At 39.2% G+C, this 19,766-nt stretch overlaps 1 protein-coding gene across 2 annotated transcripts in view; it reads left to right on the top strand.

Annotated features, from left to right (window-relative positions):
• The window catches only part of TAFA2 (TAFA chemokine like family member 2), a 471,550-nt gene that overhangs the window by 37,308 nt on the left and 414,476 nt on the right, over positions 1–19,766 (top strand). Inside the window, exon 1 of one of the 2 annotated variants that reach the window (XM_036894991.2) lies at positions 1,461–1,557. The exons of the other annotated variant lie outside the window; for it this stretch is intronic. The gene's annotated coding sequence lies outside the window, so the exon portion shown is untranslated. Of the gene's footprint in view, positions 1–1,460; positions 1,558–19,766 lie in introns of those variants that run through there. 2 annotated transcript variants of the gene reach the window in all.

Here is a 19,766-nt window from a genome sequence, read left to right as displayed (position 1 = left end):
CATAACTACCAGACCAATTTCTTATGGAACAAGCGTTTCTGACCAGTCCATCTGGAGAGGGCAGTGGCTTAATGAAAAAGCTGCTAGTCACACAGTGGCAACATCCTGTGACGTTGGGTGCAGGCGGGGTTCTACTTTAGGGTCTATGATATTGCTTAAAATGCCAGATGTTAGGGTATCTCCTTTTGGGCTAATCTCCATGTGTATTTTAAATTAACAACAAATTCAGATCATCCAGAGATGTAAACCATCAAAGGTTACTCCGCCTCTGTGTTCTGGATCTAGAACATTATCAGTCTACATTTATGTATTACCATATTGGCATCAGCTCTCTTTATGGCTTCTTTTTCTTTCTTTTTATAAAAACGGTTTTTTTTGAAGTGTCATTGATACACAATCTTATACTGGTCTCAAGTACACAACACAGGGGTTCGACAGTTACCTGTATTATTAAATCCTCACTCCAATTAATATTACTATCTGTCACCATAGGAAGATGTTACAGAACCATTGGCTCTATCCTCCAGGCTGCACTACACTCCCCGTGACCACTTATATTATGACTGAGAATTTTTGTGTCGCTTTATCCCTCTCAACCCCTGTGCCCACCCCAATCGCTCCCTCATGGTGACCTCCAGTCACTTCTCAGTGTCTATGAGTCTACTGCTGTTTTGTTCATTTTGTTTTGTTTTGTTTATTATTCCACAAATAAGTGAAATCATATGGTATTTGTTTTTCTCTGCCTGGCTGACTTCACTTAGCATAATATATGGGTTCTTTTTCTTGGTTGTTTTCTACAAACATCCAGCCGAATCTGAACCTTTCCTTTTTTGTACGGGGGGCAGATAGGGTCAGGCCTTCATGGTGCTTTGTGATCTTTCTTCTTTGTGGGGCTCTCCTGAACTGAAGTGATTGGCAGGAATGATATCCAATGCCTCAGTGAGGTGATTCCAGAGGCAGGTCTCTTTTTGCTTTTTAGTAGCAATACTAAACAAGCTGGCATAATTTTGGATAGAGCTCTTTCTTGCAGGCACTTGGCTAACATCTCATTCTCTCTGTATTGAAATGTGTCCTTTAGAGAAGGACACACACACATCTTCGCAGCAGCCATGATTTGCCCGTTTCATTTGTTTCCCACAGGAAAGAAAAAAAAAACTCAGTTAGTTGGTAGACATAAGGGGGTTTGGAATGTTAAAGGAAAATTGTGTAAAGGTCTCCAAGAAACCTATCATCAAGAGGACACTTGGTGAATAAATTGTCAGGGCAGGCAGAAAAAAATGGTATTAGATTGCCATTAGATGGGTCAGGGCTGCTGCTCACAGCCGCTCAGGTGGCACACTGCCCTGATCCAGGCAGCTCCCTTCCTGTGGATCACGTGAATGGCACACGATAGAGCTGTGCAATGGTGGCTCTAGGGATGTTATTCTGGACAGATTTTACAGATGAAAAAACATTTCTAGTCGGGCAGTCTTTGAGCTGATCAGAATCTCTAAGTTCAGCAGGTCAAAAAATTCCCAGGTATGGGCTCTGTATACTGAGCACCAGGCTTTGCAGAAGGTAAGTAATGACTTTAACAATACCTGATTCTCTCCTAAATAAACTTGGAAATGCAATTAGACTTTTTCACATGGCTAATCATGTTTGGGAGATTCTTCTGCAAAAGGAGCTTAGTATTTCGGGGAGGTAAAGAAGACTGTTATTTTTGGAATCCTGTGCAAGAGAAGGGTGGGAGGTAACCTGTTGTGGTGTAGCTGTCCCTCTTAGGCACAGTTTTAAACTTAGCTACTTCCTACGCAGTCTGGAAAGGTAGGTATAGAGGGATTGTATAGCAGACTGGTCTCTGGCCTGGGAATGCCTGGTTTTAAACCTTGGTAAAGCCCTCATTCACAGTATAACTTTGAGCATGTTCTTTGACCTATGTGTGTCTTGTATTTCTACTCTGGAAAATGGAAATGCTAGTAGTACTTTTATATAATGGGGTTGTCATAAGGATGAAAGATGTTAGTCTACATGAAGTGCTTAACATTTCCTGGAAAATAGTTACAATTCAGTAAGTATTAATCATTTAAAACATTATCTCAGATACTGCTTTGACAGAAGGTAGATATGTTTAAGTTGGATTTCTTTGAGAATCCACCTGAATTTAAAGGTGATTTATTTAATTTAATTATAGACTGTTATACGTTCCTTCTTCCAGTAAATGTCATAGGGAACTTTGCTTGATGTAGAGCTGAAGAATTTTTGGAAGGTATGACTTGGGTAGAATTTTACCCTCCTTTCTTCTCAGCTGTTCTGAATACTGACCAATGTTGGGTAGTCGTGCATGGGAGACGTTATAAATTTTTGTAGTGGTGTATCTTCAGCTGGTCTCCAAATTGTTCTGGAAATACACCAGTGTCATGATCTGAAACATGATACAATGCAGTGAAAGGAATTTGAGCATTTGGAGACTGAGAGGCAAAGTTGGAACTTCTGGCCTGCTACATACCAACATATAACTCTGGGTAACAATAATAGAGCCACAATTTACCACAGAATGTCCTAGTCAGTTTTCATATAGTATTTTTAATTCTAATGATCACATTTAGCCCTTGTGACTGTCATTTATTCACCAAATGCTAATTGAGGGTCTAGTGTGTGCCAGGCACTGTACCAGGCTCCAGTAGTTATCATTTTTCCCATTTTACACATGCTGGAACTGACTCAGATGGTTAAATAGCTTCCCTGAGATTATCAGGTCCTGAAGTGGAAAGTTAAACTTTATGAACCCCAGTGTCTTTTTTTATAAAATGGGGAAACTAATACCTACCTGTAGCTAGCACACACAGAGATGAAAATGCCTCCTTTGTTTGGTGGTAGGATGTAAAGCCTGGCATTTGTGGGCCCTTGCTAAGTGGTTGATTATAACAAACAGAAACAGCAATAATGTAGTGTGAAGGCCAGTTTCAATTTATTTCTATGAAAATTTAGTTTGCTTCTCCTAAGTTATCAGGATCGGTGAGCATGGCTCTGTCAAGCTTTCTTAGTTGACTGACTTGAGTGTTTGTTTAGGCTTGCCTAGGAGTTTCGCTGAGGGATATGGGAAAGGTCTGAGCAGAACTCACTACAGAAAACAAGCCTTCCATTTCCTCTGGTGGGGGCATGTCTCTCGTAGTTGCTTTGCTTACATTGCCTCTTATTGCTCTTAGTTTAAAAATTAAAGAAGACCAGGTAATAATATAAAGGCAAATCAAAAGATTGCTCACTATAAAAGACAACATCATTAAATTGCAACATACATTAACATTTAAGCATTGCAGTAGCAAAGGGCCAGGCAAAGTGCTTTGTTTGAATGACTAAGTAGCAAGTCTGAGGTTTAGCCTGAACGCAGGGAGCAGAGGCGCAGATTTCTGGTCTGCTTCTGAAGGCAAATACAGAAGAAAGCTTCTGAAGGCTGAGACTAGTGAGACCCCATCCAAAAGCACCAGGAACTGGAACCTTCCACAGAGGTACCAACAACCTCAAAGGCTTCAGAGAAAAAGCACACCCATTAGCTAAAGTAACCCCCATGCCTGTTTGTGGGCAGGCTTCAAGGAACACGGGCCCTGGAACCTGGTGCCACGCTGTCTGAATGTTCCCTCTCCATAGATGCTTAGCGCCTCTAAACCAGCCTTCTGTGTGTGGAATGAAGAAATGAAGAACTTTGTTCACTGTAAAGGAATTTCTGACATCTCTGATAACATTGGTGACCTTAAACAATTTATGTAGTCACTCTGAGACTCCTGCAAAAACTATAAAACAGGTTTTTTTTAAAAAAAACCTACCTCAGAGCAGAGTGAGGTTGTGAGAATTTAAAGGGACATCATATGCAAAACGCCCTGCACAGCGTCTCTCCCAGAGAAGCTGAGCATAATGAGACACGAACAGAGGGTCCTTCCCTGGAATCTACTCCGCGGGGGACCCATCTGCTCTCTCTACAGTCAGGGCTGTTTTTGCTCAACTCCGTGTGCTAACTTTTCGATCTGATATGAGTAATACCTATAGTGTTTGATCAGCCAGTCCCTCGAATTTCCCTGTTGCTGCAGGAAATCACCTCTTTCTGACAGCACTCCCACCTAATCAGCCCTGGGGAGGTGCGTTAGAGCATGAGCTGAGCAGCACCCCGGGCTGGCTGAAAGCTGGTGGTCAGGGTGTCTGCCTGAGAAATAAAACATTTGCTGTAGGTTGGATTGAGTGGAGGCTGACACTGGGACAGAGCTGGAGGTACAAGATACTTATTTGGGATCCATGCTTGTGAAAGGAAGGAGGAGTAACCAGGATTGGGTGGCAGGAGAAGTCAGATTGTGATGTAGGTCCAACAAAGCCTCGCCCCCACCCCCAGCCGCAGAAACCGTCTCTCCGAGTTGTCCGGTATTGGCCAAACTATCTAGGTTTAGACTCCCACCTTGTCTGGGCACCAGATTTGGGCGGTACCAGAGGGCCTGAGTTCCAGCAAGGCCGTTGCCTGCAGCTGATGGGAAGCTGAAGGAGCTGAAAGCTGAGTCTGCTCTTTCTCATTGGGCAGGAGGAAGTCCTTCTTTGAATGCCTACCACAGCATTTGGTAATGAAGAAAGCCACATTCCTATTGCAGGCACGCCCTCACAAAAATGCCTATAATCTGCAGACATTGGTCAGGGGAAGTGGGATACAAATTTAATCCCACAACTAAATACTAGGAAACTGGTAAAATATTTGCAGTAAAACTTGTCAAGTTCCCAAGACAAATCTCTTCATAAAACACATTTCCCCAAGAGCACATGATGCTCTGGGGAAATAAGTTACAAAATGCCTCTCTGGTATTGTCTTCCTAAAGTCTTTGTATTAAAAAAATACAAATAAACAATAATAAATGGCAATGTCCTCTCTATCTGTCTTTTCTCCTGCTGCTTTTAGGAAAACCAAAATTTATCCAGTGTCCACAGTGAAATGATGGATTAGGGGTTAGGAGACTTCTTTTAGTCCTGGCTCAGTCATTGTGCGACCTTGGGAGAGTCACTTCTCAAATGCAAGCTTCAGTTATCTTGTCTGTATAGTGAGGAAATTGGACTAGATCCCTTCCATATCTGATATGTTATGACTTTCGAATGATAAGAAAACCTCTCCCCAAAGTGTAGCTTGCTTAGTTTTTTTTCTTTTTATTGCATGCTATGGTTTCAAGCAATGCTTGTTACTAAGATATACGTCATTGGTCACACAGACTAACTAGAGAAGCTGTTCCTCTGCTCCACATATGGGCTTACATTTCTGTCTCTAATCCCCAACCCAGAGAAGACATATTAACGAATTCCTTGAATTACTATGTTTAATTTTATATTAGACCAATGTGCAAGCCATAATATAGGAGGCACAATCTTCGTATTCTCTCATGGAATTTTGTGCAGTAGCTCCGCTTTATCTGCAGTTTCCTTTTCCATGGTCAGTAGCCATCCGGAAGCCTATGATCCTCCTTCTGACACACCTGCAGCAGGTTGCTCTGGCAGAAGCCTGACACCGTGTCACAATGCCTGTGTCATTCAGCTGGCTTTGTTTCATGAAGGCATCATCTCACATCATCACAGGATGTAGTGTAGTACAGCGAGATGTTTTGAGAGAGACCACATTCACTTAACTTCTATTACTGTATAATTGTTCTATTTTATTGTTGTTAATCTCTTATGCCTAATTCAGAAACTTCATTGTAGGTATGTAAGTATAGGAGAAAACATACTGTATATAGGGTTTGGTACTATTCATGGCTTAACATGTCTACTAGGGGTCTTAGAATGTCTCCCGTGAAGATAAGGTGGGGGGACTACTACATTTCACTTTTCCTGTAAGAACAACTTACAGGATAACTGCTGATACTCTGGGGTAGGATGGCTCAGTTTATCCCACTTCTTTGTGAATTATGATCCCTAAATAGGGGAAATGAATGTGATAAACACATAAGAATGGTAGGACATTCAGTAATTTAGTGTCGGATGCACTGGTTAGGACACCACTAACTAATTATACTAATGACTACCAGGCTGCCAGCTAGTTTCTGCAGGAGTATTAAAACACATTGGCTTATTTGTATTTATTTTACTTCCCTTGAACCCCCTTTTAACCAGTGATTAACAAGACCTCTGCCTAGGTTGGTATTGTAAGAAACCAGCTTTGGGAAAGTCTTCCCTGCCATGCTCTCCACCATTTAACTACCTCTCACAACTTCATAAAATCATGATTTCTTCATTTATAGATCTAGTTTCTCCATGGGCAAATACAGAAATTATACTTTTTTCTTTGGGTGGCATGAAGTCCATTAATTCCTGTGGCACTCATTACTAAATTACAAATTTCAGTTGGCAAACCTGTTTAAAATGGAAAGCTCACACCTCTTCTGAAAAAGATAATTTTAGATTAAAAGGAATGTTTCTGTTTCCATTGTTTTAGATGTCTTAAACGGTGCACTGAACTGAAAAGAGGATGTGAAGCAGACATTTGGTTGTATCAGGGGAAGCCAAACATTGCTGCAAACTGCATTTGTGCCTGAAGGCTGCATTTAATTGGCATGCAGTAAGTGTAGCAAGGTGACCCTCCCCTCCCAGCAGCCATCATCCCAGTAGGCTCTAGAAGATTTCAACATCTTCTGTTGGTCTGTCAACAAAGATGTGAAGTGCCAGATCCATCAAATGTTGATTTTGCCCTTACTATATGTCTGGCATTGTTCTAGGAACTAGTGCTGCAATAGTAAACTATTAGGCAAAAATTCCTGCTCTTGTGAAGCTTACATTCTATAGGGGCAGAAAACAGAACATAAGTGGATAAATAATATTAATGACATGTCAAATGATACAAATTATGGGAAAAAAGAACAGTAGGGTATAAGGAATGACAGGCTAAGAGTTGGCATGCAACTTTAAATGGCATGGTCAGGGAAGACCTCACAGAGGAGGGGGCATTTGAGGCAGTCTTAGATGAATGGGAGTTTGTGATGGGGAGTCTGGGGAAGAACATTTTAGGTGGAGAGAATAAGAGGTAAAAAAAATAAAGAGGTGCATCAAGGAGGTCAATGTAGCTAGGTTGGAGTGATTCTGGGGAGAGATTTCAGAGATCTCAGGTGAGATCAGAGAGGCAGGGATGGGATGCAGCCTGATGGAGTTGGACTTTGTAGGCTCTTGTAAGGCATGCTGTTTTTTTATTTTTTATTTTGGGGAATTACTGCAGAATTTGTGCAAATGAGTGATGCTATGATCTAACTTAATGCTCTAAAAGGATCACTTCGGATGCTGTGTTTATAATAGAATGTATGGGGGCAAGGGTAGGAGCTGGGAGATTGGTAAGGAGGCTATTATAATAAGCCGTATGAAGATTAGTTGATGGCATATACCAGGGTGGTTGCAGAAGAGGTGGTGAGAAATGGTGGGGAATCTTTTAACTAAATTAAGTATGTGCTCCAAGAAATAGGCCCAGGGCTCTAACTGTATTCCAAGCACTGTGGATGATGATGCCAGAAACTTAACTGTGGGGCAATTGGATTTAATAGAGAGAATGTGGGTTCTGGAGGTAGAGAAGTCTGAGTTAGAATCCAGTTTCCTAACTGGAAGTGTGACCTTGGGCAGGTTACTTTACTTCATGGAGCCATTGTTTTTGAATGGGGATGCAATAGTCAGAATGCTTATGTCCCCCCAGAATTCTGATTTTGAGATTAAACCTTCGAGGGGATGACATTAGGAGGTGTGGCCTTTGGGAGGTGATTGGGTCATGAGGGTAGAGCCCTCCTGGGTGGGATTATTGTCCTTACAAAAGAGGCTCCAGAGAGCTCCCTTGCTCCCTTCCTGCAGCAAGAAGTCACCCCAAAAAGAGGGCCCTCACCAGATCAGGTACATGCTTCTTGACTTAACTGCCTTGCGGTTTCAGGTGCCTTGATCTCAGACTTCCAGCCTCCAGGCCTCAAAGAAATAACTGTTGTTTGTAATCTTCCCAGTCTCTGGTATTCTGTTTTAGCAGCTCACGTGAACTAAGATGGGGAATAATAACTAACCCATAGAGTTCTTTTTTTCAACTGTAAACCTCTGATAAACAATATTATATTGGTTTTAGAGGTACAGCCTAGTGATTTGACAATTATATTACTAAATGCTCACCTGTGAGTTACCGTCTGTCATTACAATATTATTGACCATATTACCTGTGCTGTACTTTCATTCCCGTGACTAATGTATTTTATAATTGGAAGTTTGTGCCTCTTATCCCCTTCACCTATTTCACCCATCTCACCACCTCCCTCTCCTCTGGCAACCACCACTCTGTTCTCTCTGTTTGTGAGTCTATTTCTGTTTTGTTTTTGTTTTTTAGATTCCACAGGTAAGTGAAATCCTAAGATTCTTGTCTTTCTCTGACTTATTTCACTTAACATAATACCCTCTAGGTCCATCCATGCTGTCACAAATTAACTCCCAGGATTCTTATGAAGATTTAAAGTGGTGATTCAGTGATAACAACTTGTAGAGGGCTGAGTACACCTAAGTGCTTCATAAGTATTAGTCTCCTTCAATTCTTCACTAGTTTAAATATGGTCATTTACACTGTAAACTCAATAGATCATGGCTTATTTGTCCATAAACTATAAATATGTTCCTTTGATCCTTTGGACAGGACCTGTGCAGGGCACTTCCTAGTACATCTGTCCTTGAGGTGGCAGAGTGAGAAACAGGAGCTTTTGTGGCCAAATAGCCGCACCTTTCTTGAAGACAAATTGCTGACACAATGCTTTTTTCATTAAGCTTCAGTCCCACGTTTAAGGTGTGGATTCTCTCCAAAGCAGAGGCTTCTACTTGGGGATGGCAGAGGGTTTCCAAGGAGAGACTTAAGGGGCTCAGGGAATCCTCTCAAATCTTATAAAAATTTTGTGTATATAAGAAAAATAAGAATAACAAATAGAAGATTATAAGATTTTCAAAGAGGCCCATGCACCCCAAAATATTACCAACCTCTGTTCTATAAAGCTTGTTTGGCCAATGGCTGTGTTCTAAGTACCTTCCCTCCCCACAGGAAAGAGGAATTGTTGCCCCCTCCTGCTAATTCTCTTAACAAATATTTCACCACAAAACACTTTGTGGTTTGAAGATGTTATTCTGGTTGCTTATATTTCTCAGTCTGTCAATATCTTCTGTCTTTGACTCCCCAACCGCTGCCAATTATAAACTTCTATGGGTGTATGATGTTTACAGAAAAAGCTTAAGAAGTCTTTATACTTTATATTTACTCTTGTGAATTATAAGGATGGCTTATTTTTTTCTGCGTAGCATTCCCCTAAAACCTGGGCAGAGGGGAGTATATTCTGAAAAGGTTTGTCCTCTGCAACTTGTATTTGTAAAATTTGGGATGATACTGTTTTCTAGAGTGAAAAAGCAGATATCTTTAAAAATTATCAGAGTTGACAGGAGAATCACAAAGGAAATGAAAACTATCACATTCTGATATGGATTTAATTCTAACTCATCTGTATCCATACTTAAAGTAAATGATGCATAGCAATGTGGATCACTGTACTAAATAAAATCACTCTTAAGATTCTTGGATATTCTGAATTGATGAAGGGGAATAAACTTTTTCTCCTAGTAAACATTTCTATAATGTAAAAACAAAAGCCTGTCCTCCTGTTAGCTAGGAATCACACCCCAAACACTGCTCTGTGTGCCAGTCAGTGAATTTACAGAGTTGAAAAATTGCATGCAAAATAAGTGATTAGGCAGTGATGAATCAAATATTGTCTCATCAGTATTCATCATGATGCCTCTGGCATGAGAAAGAGCCTTCCTCTCCAGAGATGCCCAGAAAACAGACAAAAGTCAATCAGGGTGAAGAAGGCATGTGGTCCTTCTATACATATATAATTTCTCCTGAGATTTACATTGTTTATTAGTTCACATCACAGAATAAGTAAATCCTTATTCTTTAACTAGCTACTTACCAGTCAAAAGATAAGCTTTTCTAATAGTACTTTATGTGATTTTTTTCACTTTATTGAATAATGCCAGCTTTGTTACTATTGCAGTTGAGCTGATGATATCCATAAGTGGAATAATTCAGAGATGGAAAGTCAGCCTCTATATTTGCTTCTTAAAAGGAAAGCTTATTTTCTTGTTTAATTTGGTGGTTTTATCTTGATATATAAAATCTATTTTTCATTACCTGTTTTTTTTCTTTCATTACATGTTTATTCTCATTTTCAAATAACCCTTTGCTTTATAACTGTGATGAATTTTTGAAATCTTTCTCACCTTGTAGTGGTAACACTCTGGTGGATCTATGACCTTGTGGTGAAGAGATTTTTTACTTTTGTTGAGCAGTTGAGTTTCCAAATCATAAATCTGACAGCAATCTTATGATGCCTGTCACTGGAGTGCTGAGCAATTTATTGAACTATCCAGTCCTTCAGAACGGGCATGTTGCTTCATATTGTTAGAAGAGTCAGGTTTTGCTAAGAATGTGGCTTAGCTTGGGTCATCTGGAAAAAATCTCCAAAACAACTGGCTCTTTTTTGCAATAGGCTCTAGCTTACAATGTCAGATCTAGGTACCAGTCTTATTTGCCAAGTACCTACTATGTACCTTTAGTTATGGCCAAGATAAAGCCCTTATTTCCACAGGATTTATAGTTTACCAGGGAAAAGAGAACATTCATGATTATTATAGTACTTGTAATTAGTATTATTATATGGCATTATTGCAGTGGACAGTAGGGGTCTTAGTATTTGGGGCCAGAGAAGGCCTTCTGTAAAGAATGATGTTAAGACCTAATAGAACTGTATAAATCAGGTGAAGCGCGGTAGAATCAGTAGGGGGTAGGTAGTATTTCAAGCCTGGGATGGAAGACGACTTTTAGCAGGAGGAATAGCAAGTGCAAAGCACGTCTGAGGAAATTAAGTCAAGATAGCTACAGACTGTAGAGTTTGAGTGGTATGAGGTGAGCTGGAGAGGTGGGGACCACTTATTTGACAATTATGCCTGCTCTCATCAAATGTTCTTCCTAGTGAATGAGACCCTCAATAAATAAGGAAACAAATCAAAATCAAAATTAGTTTAGATTGTGATAAGTGCAATGAAATTAACGGTATGTGATAACAGTGTGGGCTTGGCTCCAGGGTTGTCAGGGATGACTTGGTCAGCAGGTGAGGCACTGAATCATGATGGGCCAGGAAAAGCTAACATACGAAGGGGAAGAGAAAGGGCATTCCAACAGAGGAGACCATCTCTGTAAAGGCCATGACTCAGGAAGGGGAGTGGGATGTTTGAGGCTTTGCAAGGAGGCTAGTGTGGCTAACGCATAATAATCTAGGAGTAAAGTATTGTTAGATGAAGATGAATGTGTGAGCAGGTAATACTCTCTCCTCAGTTTTCTGAGTAAGTCATCTGGAGGCTATTTGCCCAGGGTTATCCCAGATGGTAAGTGGAAAAGCAGCGAAGATGGTGCATCTGTATATTCCATGTTTGTCCAAGCCCATGTTGTTTGTTTATTCATTTAACCAAGTAGTATTTATTGGCAGCCAGGCACCATGCTATGCTCCAAAGGACACAATATTATCTCAGATGTTCAAGATCCTTGCCTTCATGGGCTATGTCTTGCTCTTTCCCTGAGTCTTACTGCATGCATCCTTGGAGGGCGCGGAGAAGACATGAGAACTTCCTTTTGTAAGAATTAGCAAAACAAAGATTAATGTAGTTTATAAGTTAAAGAGAAATAATTTGCTTATGTAATTGAAATAATGCTTCTAGGGTGATTGAGTAAATCTCCACCTCTAATTTTTTCTGCCCTTCTCTTAGTTTTTTCCTCTTCTATGATTCAGCTTTGCCCAGTTCCACATTTTGTGTCCACATGCCACACTGTTCAAAAGGAGAAAGGGTTCTGGAATTTCCATCATAAATCCTGAGCTTTGTGCTGATTGCATTGACTGATCTTGATGGGACCTGGGTAGTATTCATTCTGACTGGCTTAGGCCTGGGTTCCATATTATTCCTGAACTGATTGTGGTAAGGATATTCCCAGTGATTCTTAATAGGGAGCGTGGGAGTGATATCGACTCTTGAGTGTGTGTGTGTATGGAAACTTAGGAGTGTTGCATTATCACAGCGAAGGAAGGTGGGGATCAAAACTGACATTAGTGGATGAGGGCTGGGAAAGCTAGAAATCCTTCAAGACATAGAACAGGCCTGTACCACAAAGAATTGTTCCACTTTCTGCATACCTTTTGGATATCCTTCTGGACAATGTATAGGTGAAAATTCTTATATAATCATCAGAAATTAGAACTTAGCTGTTCCATATTTAAACACAAATGGGGCTTTGTTTTATCATACACTGAACTTTCCAGAAATGTAACTATTGAGTGTCTTGTGACAATGTTGTACTTTATTCAGAATTTTTCCACAGTGTGTTTACCCATTTGAAGAAATCACTTCACAGTTGGGTAAAACCAGATCTTCTGGTTTTTGAGTAGCCTGTGCAATATGCTGTATCACCTGCATTTTTTGGTGTCTGAATTCATGGTGGTTCCATTTGACTATATTGTCATGCCTGAGTATTTACCTGTTGAAATGCATTTGTTTTCACATCACTAATCATCAGACAAATGCAAATCAAGACCACAATGAGATATCACCTTACCCCAGTTAGAATGGCCACTATCCAAAAGACAAGAAATAATGAGGGTTGGCAGGGACGAGGAAAAATGGGAACCCTCCTATGCTGTTGGTGGAAATGGAAATTGGTGCAGCCACTGTAGAAAGCAGTAGGGAGATTCCTCAGAAAACAAAAAATAGAAATACTGTATGACCCAGTAATTCCACTTCTAGGAATTTACTTGGAAGAAAACAAAACCCCTGATTTGAAAAGATATATGCACTCCTATGTTTATTGTTACATTATTTACAACAGCCAAGATATGGAAGCAACAAAAGTATCCATCAGTAGATGAGTGGATAAAGAAGATATGGTACATATACACAATGGAATACATAAAAAGAAAGAAATCCTGCCATTTGCAACAACATGGATGGACCTGAAGGGTATTGTGCTAAGTGAAATAAGCCAGGAGGAAAAAGACAAGTACCATATGATTTCACTTATTTGTGAACCTAAAAACAAAATAAAACAGAAATAGACTCTTAGATACTGAGAAGTGACTGGTGGTTATCATAGGGGAGGGGATGGGATGGGTGGGTGAGGAGGGTGAGGGGAATAAAGGGGAACAAAATCTCAATCATAATATAAATTTGTCACAGAAATGAAAGTATATCATAGTGAATATAGTCAATAGTTCTGTAATCTCTTTCTATGTTGAGAGTAACTATACTAGTTGGGGTGAACTTTGAATAATGTATGTAACTGTTGAATCACTATGTTGCATACATGAAACCAATATAATGTATGTCAAATATAGTTCAATAAAAAAATAAAAAAATACATTTGTTTTATGAATTTTAAATTTGTTTTACTTTGAGAATTATATATTTGAAATTATGGAGATAATTATTACATTTATGAATTTCACTTTAATATGGAAGTGGGGTATTAACAAAATATTTATTATATAAAATGGTGTTGGGGTCTGATTGAGTTGAAATCACTGGTTTAGACCCATCAGAATCCACCCCTGGAGTTGGGGGGTGGTCAATACCTGAACAGCTTGGTTAGTATACACCAGGGGAAAGGTGGAATGGATAATGGAGAGACACTCACCGAATACTTATTTTATTGTAAAAAGTGGGCCTTTCTCAAGAGAGAAGTGATTAGAGTTTATTAATATTTTTCATGTCACATGCATGCTCAGGGAAAACCCAGATTAAGGTAACTTCTTGTTGTGAATATAGGCCCAAATTGTTTATTTTTAAAAGCAAGTTCACCTGGGATAAAACGTGATGCACATATTAGTTCATGTTGAAAGTATTATCTACATTGATAATGTCTATTTTAGATTCTTGTTTTTGACCTAATCCAGTTTGGTGCAGGCATCTCTCATTTGTTCATTACTTTAACCCACCATTTTCCATTTTAGTGTCGCGAATGAAATACACACTTCTTGGCCATGAAGTTGGGTAAAGGAATGACTGAAATACTAATTCCCAATAAAAGAACCACCATAGAGAAAAATGAAAGGATAGAAGAGGAAGACAGCCAGTACAAAACTGGAGTCCAGTGGCTTGGTTCATTTAATGGGCTGAAGAGTTGAGATAGTAACTCAGACTGGAGTTATACAACACATCGGATTCCTTTAAAGCAGGGCTTGCAAAGCACATTTGGAAATAGCCATTTCACAGAATGGGAATGAATTTTTTTTCTACTGCTACAAAATTCACACATAAGTGAATCTCTGGTTTGTTGCTTTGAATTAAATTATAAGCCAAGAAGGGGTTCCTCTTGCCTTGGTTGTAATATTTCTGGTGCAGTGCCCCCACATACACTCTGGGGTGCTCCAGGAGCACTGTGGAGAGTCATTTGATTTTACAGAAGAGTTTGTAGGGTGTGACTAGGTAACACTCACAAAGCTCCTCACTTCTAAGTTTCTGTAAAGTAATTGATTTATTTATATTCCCGACCTCCTCTACATATGTAGGAGCCAACAACTTGCTGTTAAGTGGGCTTAAGTGCTTAGAGGAAGTGCAAATGTTGCCTCTTTTTTCTTTCTCTCTCTGTGGATGCCCCCTGAAGAGTCTTTACAATGGAAGGGATGGTGGGTGATCTGTTTATTTTGTAATTACTTAGCAGAGAACCAGCTCTGACATTTTTTTGCTTTTGTGCCCTAAATTTCTAGCTCCTCTAGTGAACTGCAATATATGTTTTTGTATTGCTTTTTATGTGACATTCTGTCCACAAAAGCCGAGGAGGTATGCACAGCCGTGTCCCTTTTCATTAGTGAGGTTTCCCGTTTTAACATGCTATTTTATGTCAGCTGGCGTTTTTGGTTTCACATGAACACGGTAATCAGTCGCTAACATTTTGTTAAGCAATTTGTTGATGCTTATCACTTGTCAGGTTTTCATTTTGCTAACTGCTGACATGATTGTCATGTTCTTGCTCAGAAAAGGATTTTTACTGTTAAGTAAATGTTACCAAACACATCATTTTCTCTCTCTTCTCTTTTCCCTTTCTTGCTTGACCTTGCTTACAGATTACATCCCTCTCAAAGAAAACATGTTGTTTGAAAATCTGAACAATTAAGACATACCAAATGTGGGTCAGTGGATTTCAAGTGCCACTTAGAGAAGATTATTCATGTGGAGCATGTGGATACACTCCGAGTATCTGTAAATCCCTGGCACAGTGCCTGCCACTTAGTGGGTGCTCAGGAAATGTCAGATGAAGCCCCGTGAGGAGCACATGTAAATAATGCCTCTCTAAATTTAAATAGTAAGAAACTATAACTTTTGTTCATTTTCCTACCAAGTATATACCTGGGAAATGGATTAGCCAGTAAAAATATCATGAAGTGGTCTTACTTTATTTCATTTCTGTGGTCATGCATTCCTTACCTCCTTGAATTGTTTCATTTTTATCCCTTCAGTTTTGAGTTAAAAATGTTTTTCCTCCTTCATGTAAGTTGCAGCAACAGCAGAAGGAACTCTGAAGGCTTCCTGATAGCTGGTTGGAAAGATAGAAGTTACCTTGTTCATGGAGAGTAAAAACAAAAAATGCTAAGGGGACCTTTGTCTGCTTTGACTCTGGCCTGCTCCTCCCTTGGAGTGTATTCAAATATAGCTTGTTCTGCTTTGCAAAAAAAAAAAAAAAAAAAAAAAAGAAAGGGGGGCCATTATATATACCAGGCTACATGTGGTTGTAAATATTGTCTCTCAGGTGCCCCGTTACTTGGGACAATGAACGCTGTTTACTAGAATTTCTGCTTCTCTTCTAATTTACTGTTAAAAATAGCTGCTAAAAAGTAAGAAAGTTCACGAACAGAGTAAACACTTTGGATTTATGTTTATCATCTGTTATAACAAGGAAAGGGGATTGATGGGGTAATCAAATATGCTGGTTAGTGGAGTGTTACTAAAGCATAGCATAGAGGCTTCTCTTCATCCAGGATGGTTCAGAAATGGAGTATAGTATTTTATTTTTTTTTATTGGAATGAAGTTGATATATTGGTTTCAGACGTACAACATAGTGACTCAATAATTATAGGCATTCCTAAATGTTTGAGCAACTCTGTTCTGTAGGTTAGTACTTTATCATTTTAAGATTGAGCAAAATTCAGCTAAACTACAAGATGACAGCAAGCATTTCTGCTGATTTAGACGATGATTTAGCATCTTCTAGTGCTTCAGTGTCTTTATCAACACCAATTCCCACTGTATTGGCAAAGTGTAGAAATGTTGGTTTATGAAGATTCCTGGTTGCTAGACAGATAAAGATGGTATGCTGTGGAACAATGATCAGAAGAGGCTCAATTAATTCTCCTGTCATAACAGTTATTTGAGTTAGAATTGCTACTTCTTTCTTATAGAGAAGATTCTTTTTGCATTGCACAGAATGGAAATATAACTTGATCTTTGTTGATGTGTTTTAAACAGACCTTAAAAATAATAGGTGACATGGTCTTGGAAGACTCCTTCTATCAACACAGCTGTTGCAGTAACCCATGTTTTTATCTGAACCCTCCTGGGGGAACATAAGAAAGAAGAAAAATCCTTTTACCATTTGGATAGAGTTTGTGTGCACAATCCGAGAAAATGGAAAATGCTGCTGGGTAGAAAAACAAAGGAATCTGTTTATTTATTAGTCATTGAATTAAGTATTTATTGCGGACTATCTCATTCATATTCTGGGACTAGCACAGTAAATAAGGTAGAACTTTTTATGATGTCATTTACTGAATTATTTGGAAAATAATAAAAGTTTGAAATATGAGACTGAAATTAATTTTATGTGTGGTAACTTCTTGCACACATGGATTCAGATATAATGTATGGTATTTACAACTAGAGAGACTTAAATAATAGAAACCACCTATTGTGAGACCCTAATCTTATCTTCTGAACCACTTTTTGAGTTATGAGGTGATTATGTAGGTTATCATTATTAAGTGGGTTTATGTAATCAATGATTCCTTTTTTCCTGAGCACACATTAAACACCTAAAATGCGCCATGCTCTTCTGGGAAGAAGGGATATAAACATGAATCAGGAATAATTCCTGCCCCACTGTGCAACCGTGGGAGGAGGTACTGGGGTCAGGGAGGAGAGAGGTGGAGGGGCAGAGTATTGAGAATGCTGAGTACTGAGGAGCAGTAGGGAGAGTTAGTGTGAATGATAATGTGCTCTAAATGGTAAAAGAGGATAAAGCATGAAGGGAATGAAATCAGTCACCTATGCCTGTGATGATCTCTTGTTCTTTTAATCTGGATTTGTTTGTTTTTAACCCTTTCTGTTAGATTATTTGAACTCTCAGCTATGTTGAGTAATGAGCCTTGGGAAGTGCAGGGTTGAACCCAAACTTAATTTAGGTTTGTTTTGCAGCCTCTGAGTTTCCAAGGAAATGAATTATCTGAGTGCAAAGTCAGTGCACTGATTTTGTCACATGTTAACAATAACAAGCATGTAGCTTCCAGGGCTATTTCTCTGAATAGATTAACATTGAATAAACAATGAAAATTCTTGAGCCTATATATTCTGCTGTTTCTATTTCAAAGCGTGATTCTAATTCAACTGTTAAATATTTTTGTTTTGTCCTAGAAGAGAGTGATAAAATTGGCTGAACAAACAAACTGCTGAGATAGAAGAAAAAAGAACGGACGTCAGGCTCCTTAATCTCAACATGTTAAAAAATAGAAGGCATTATTTTCTACCATACTCTGGCTTCTTACTCTATGCCTGTTTTTCTTGCCTTGATTGTGCCTCCCTTGGATTTCTCTTGCCAGTTTTGATACCTATAGATGTATTCTCTAATGTGCTGTCAGCATGATTCTCAGAAACCATGTAGATGATGGGAGTAGTAATATTAACAGATAACATGTAACTGAGTACATACTATGTACTTGGTATTCTTCTAAGTACTCAATATCCAGTAAATCTTTTGATTTTCACAACAATGTAATATCAGAACTATTTTTTACCTTTATTGTACAGACGAGAAAACTAAGGCACAAGAAGAAACTTGCTGTATGTGACACACCTAGCATTGGCAGAGCCAAATTTTAACCCCAGTATTCTGACTTGGGAGTGCTAGGTCATAACTGCCATGCTGTGCTCTTCTCAAGACATGCATTGTCTCCTCAGACCCTTCCACAAAATTGAAAAGTACACTCCTCCTTTAATGGCTTTAACTCAGTTTTGAAAAACCTATTGCTAAGTGAAAAACTAGCAGTGAAAAAAAAAAAAAAGACGCTTAATTTTAATATGAACAGTTCAGAGTGAGTTCCATTCCAACTTAAGATACCTATACAGTTTTCACAGGTAGAAAAAGATACTGATTCAACAATGAAAATAACAGTTTGAAGGTCAGTAAATCCTATTTGTATATAAAATGCAGGTATATTATACTTGCCAAAGGAGAAAGAAAAGACTTGGGAGTAGGTGGTGAATGGTGGCGGAAGAGGGCAATGGAATCTTTCTTAGGAAGGTGCAGTCTCTTTCTCATTTTCTTCCCTATTCTTCAACCATTTTGTCCTTATGCTTGTAGTCAAGCTTCACTTTATAAGCGATGCAACAGAGAAACACCTTTAGAGCAAAACAAAGGCTAACCCCGGGACCACATCTGGTACTGGAGCCAGGATAAAGCTAGTGCGAGCATGTGCGTGGGAGCTCATGCTTTATCTTGCCATTCAAATGTGGTACTTAATTCAAATGTATTCCGTAAGATACTCTCAGACCAGAAACTGGTAAGTCAAGTAAGTTGGTGATGGTGCCTTCCTAAAGCAGTAATGTCAATATTTCATATCTTCCAGTGTACTTAGTGGATTTTGGAGAAAAAAAGCTGCTCTATTAGAAAAATTTGCTAAAAAAATGGCATGACTTTTCAAGAGCCATAATGATGAAAAATTGTTAGATGAACAGTATTTATGAGATAAGTTTATACACGGCACATGAAGTCCCCCCAGGTTCTGCCCTCACATTGCTCTCTAGCCTTCTCTTCCCCCCTTTCTGTCTCTTACCTTACTGTTGGCGTGACTGCATTTCCATACCGATGCATCCATACGATGCTGTTTCATACCTAGATTTCCTCTACATAGAACATCTGCTTTCCCCTCTGTACACACACAGTGGGTTTGTGGCACAACTGAGGACTCCCAGCATTGGAAATTTCAGTCTTTCAAAGGGGTCTGCTAGCAAACCTGCCCCAGCTTTGCCCGGGAAGAACACTTTACCTTTGTTGTTCTGATCAGGAAATAGATCTACCCTCTGCCCTGGCGAGAGATACTTTATTTTCAAAGGCTATTTGGTATACAGACATTCCTAAACAGCTGGTATGGAACAAAATATCTGGCAATAGCTTTGCTCAGCAAATGCAGAAACAGAGGAGATCCTTGGAGATTTGCCTCCCAGTAGTTGCACTTAGCACATTATATTAAAATTGTCCATTTAAGTGTCTGGTGGTGAGCTCCTTTAAAGCAGAAGTTTAATCTTGTCAATCTTTACATCCCTAATGTCCACCACAGTGCTTATCACAGAGTAGAGAATCAATATATGTTTATGAAATAAATGAATAAATGAAGACCTTTAAAAATCTAGAGAACACAGGGGCTATACCAAAAGTTATTTTGTATAAGACAATCCATTAAACCACATG

Source organism: Manis pentadactyla, chromosome 10 (assembly GCF_030020395.1).
Source record: "Manis pentadactyla isolate mManPen7 chromosome 10, mManPen7.hap1, whole genome shotgun sequence".
NCBI classification, from domain to species: Eukaryota; Metazoa; Chordata; class Mammalia; order Pholidota; family Manidae; genus Manis; species Manis pentadactyla.
The sequence above is the reverse complement of the archived record's forward strand: the minus strand, read 5'-3'. Positions and strand labels throughout refer to the sequence as shown.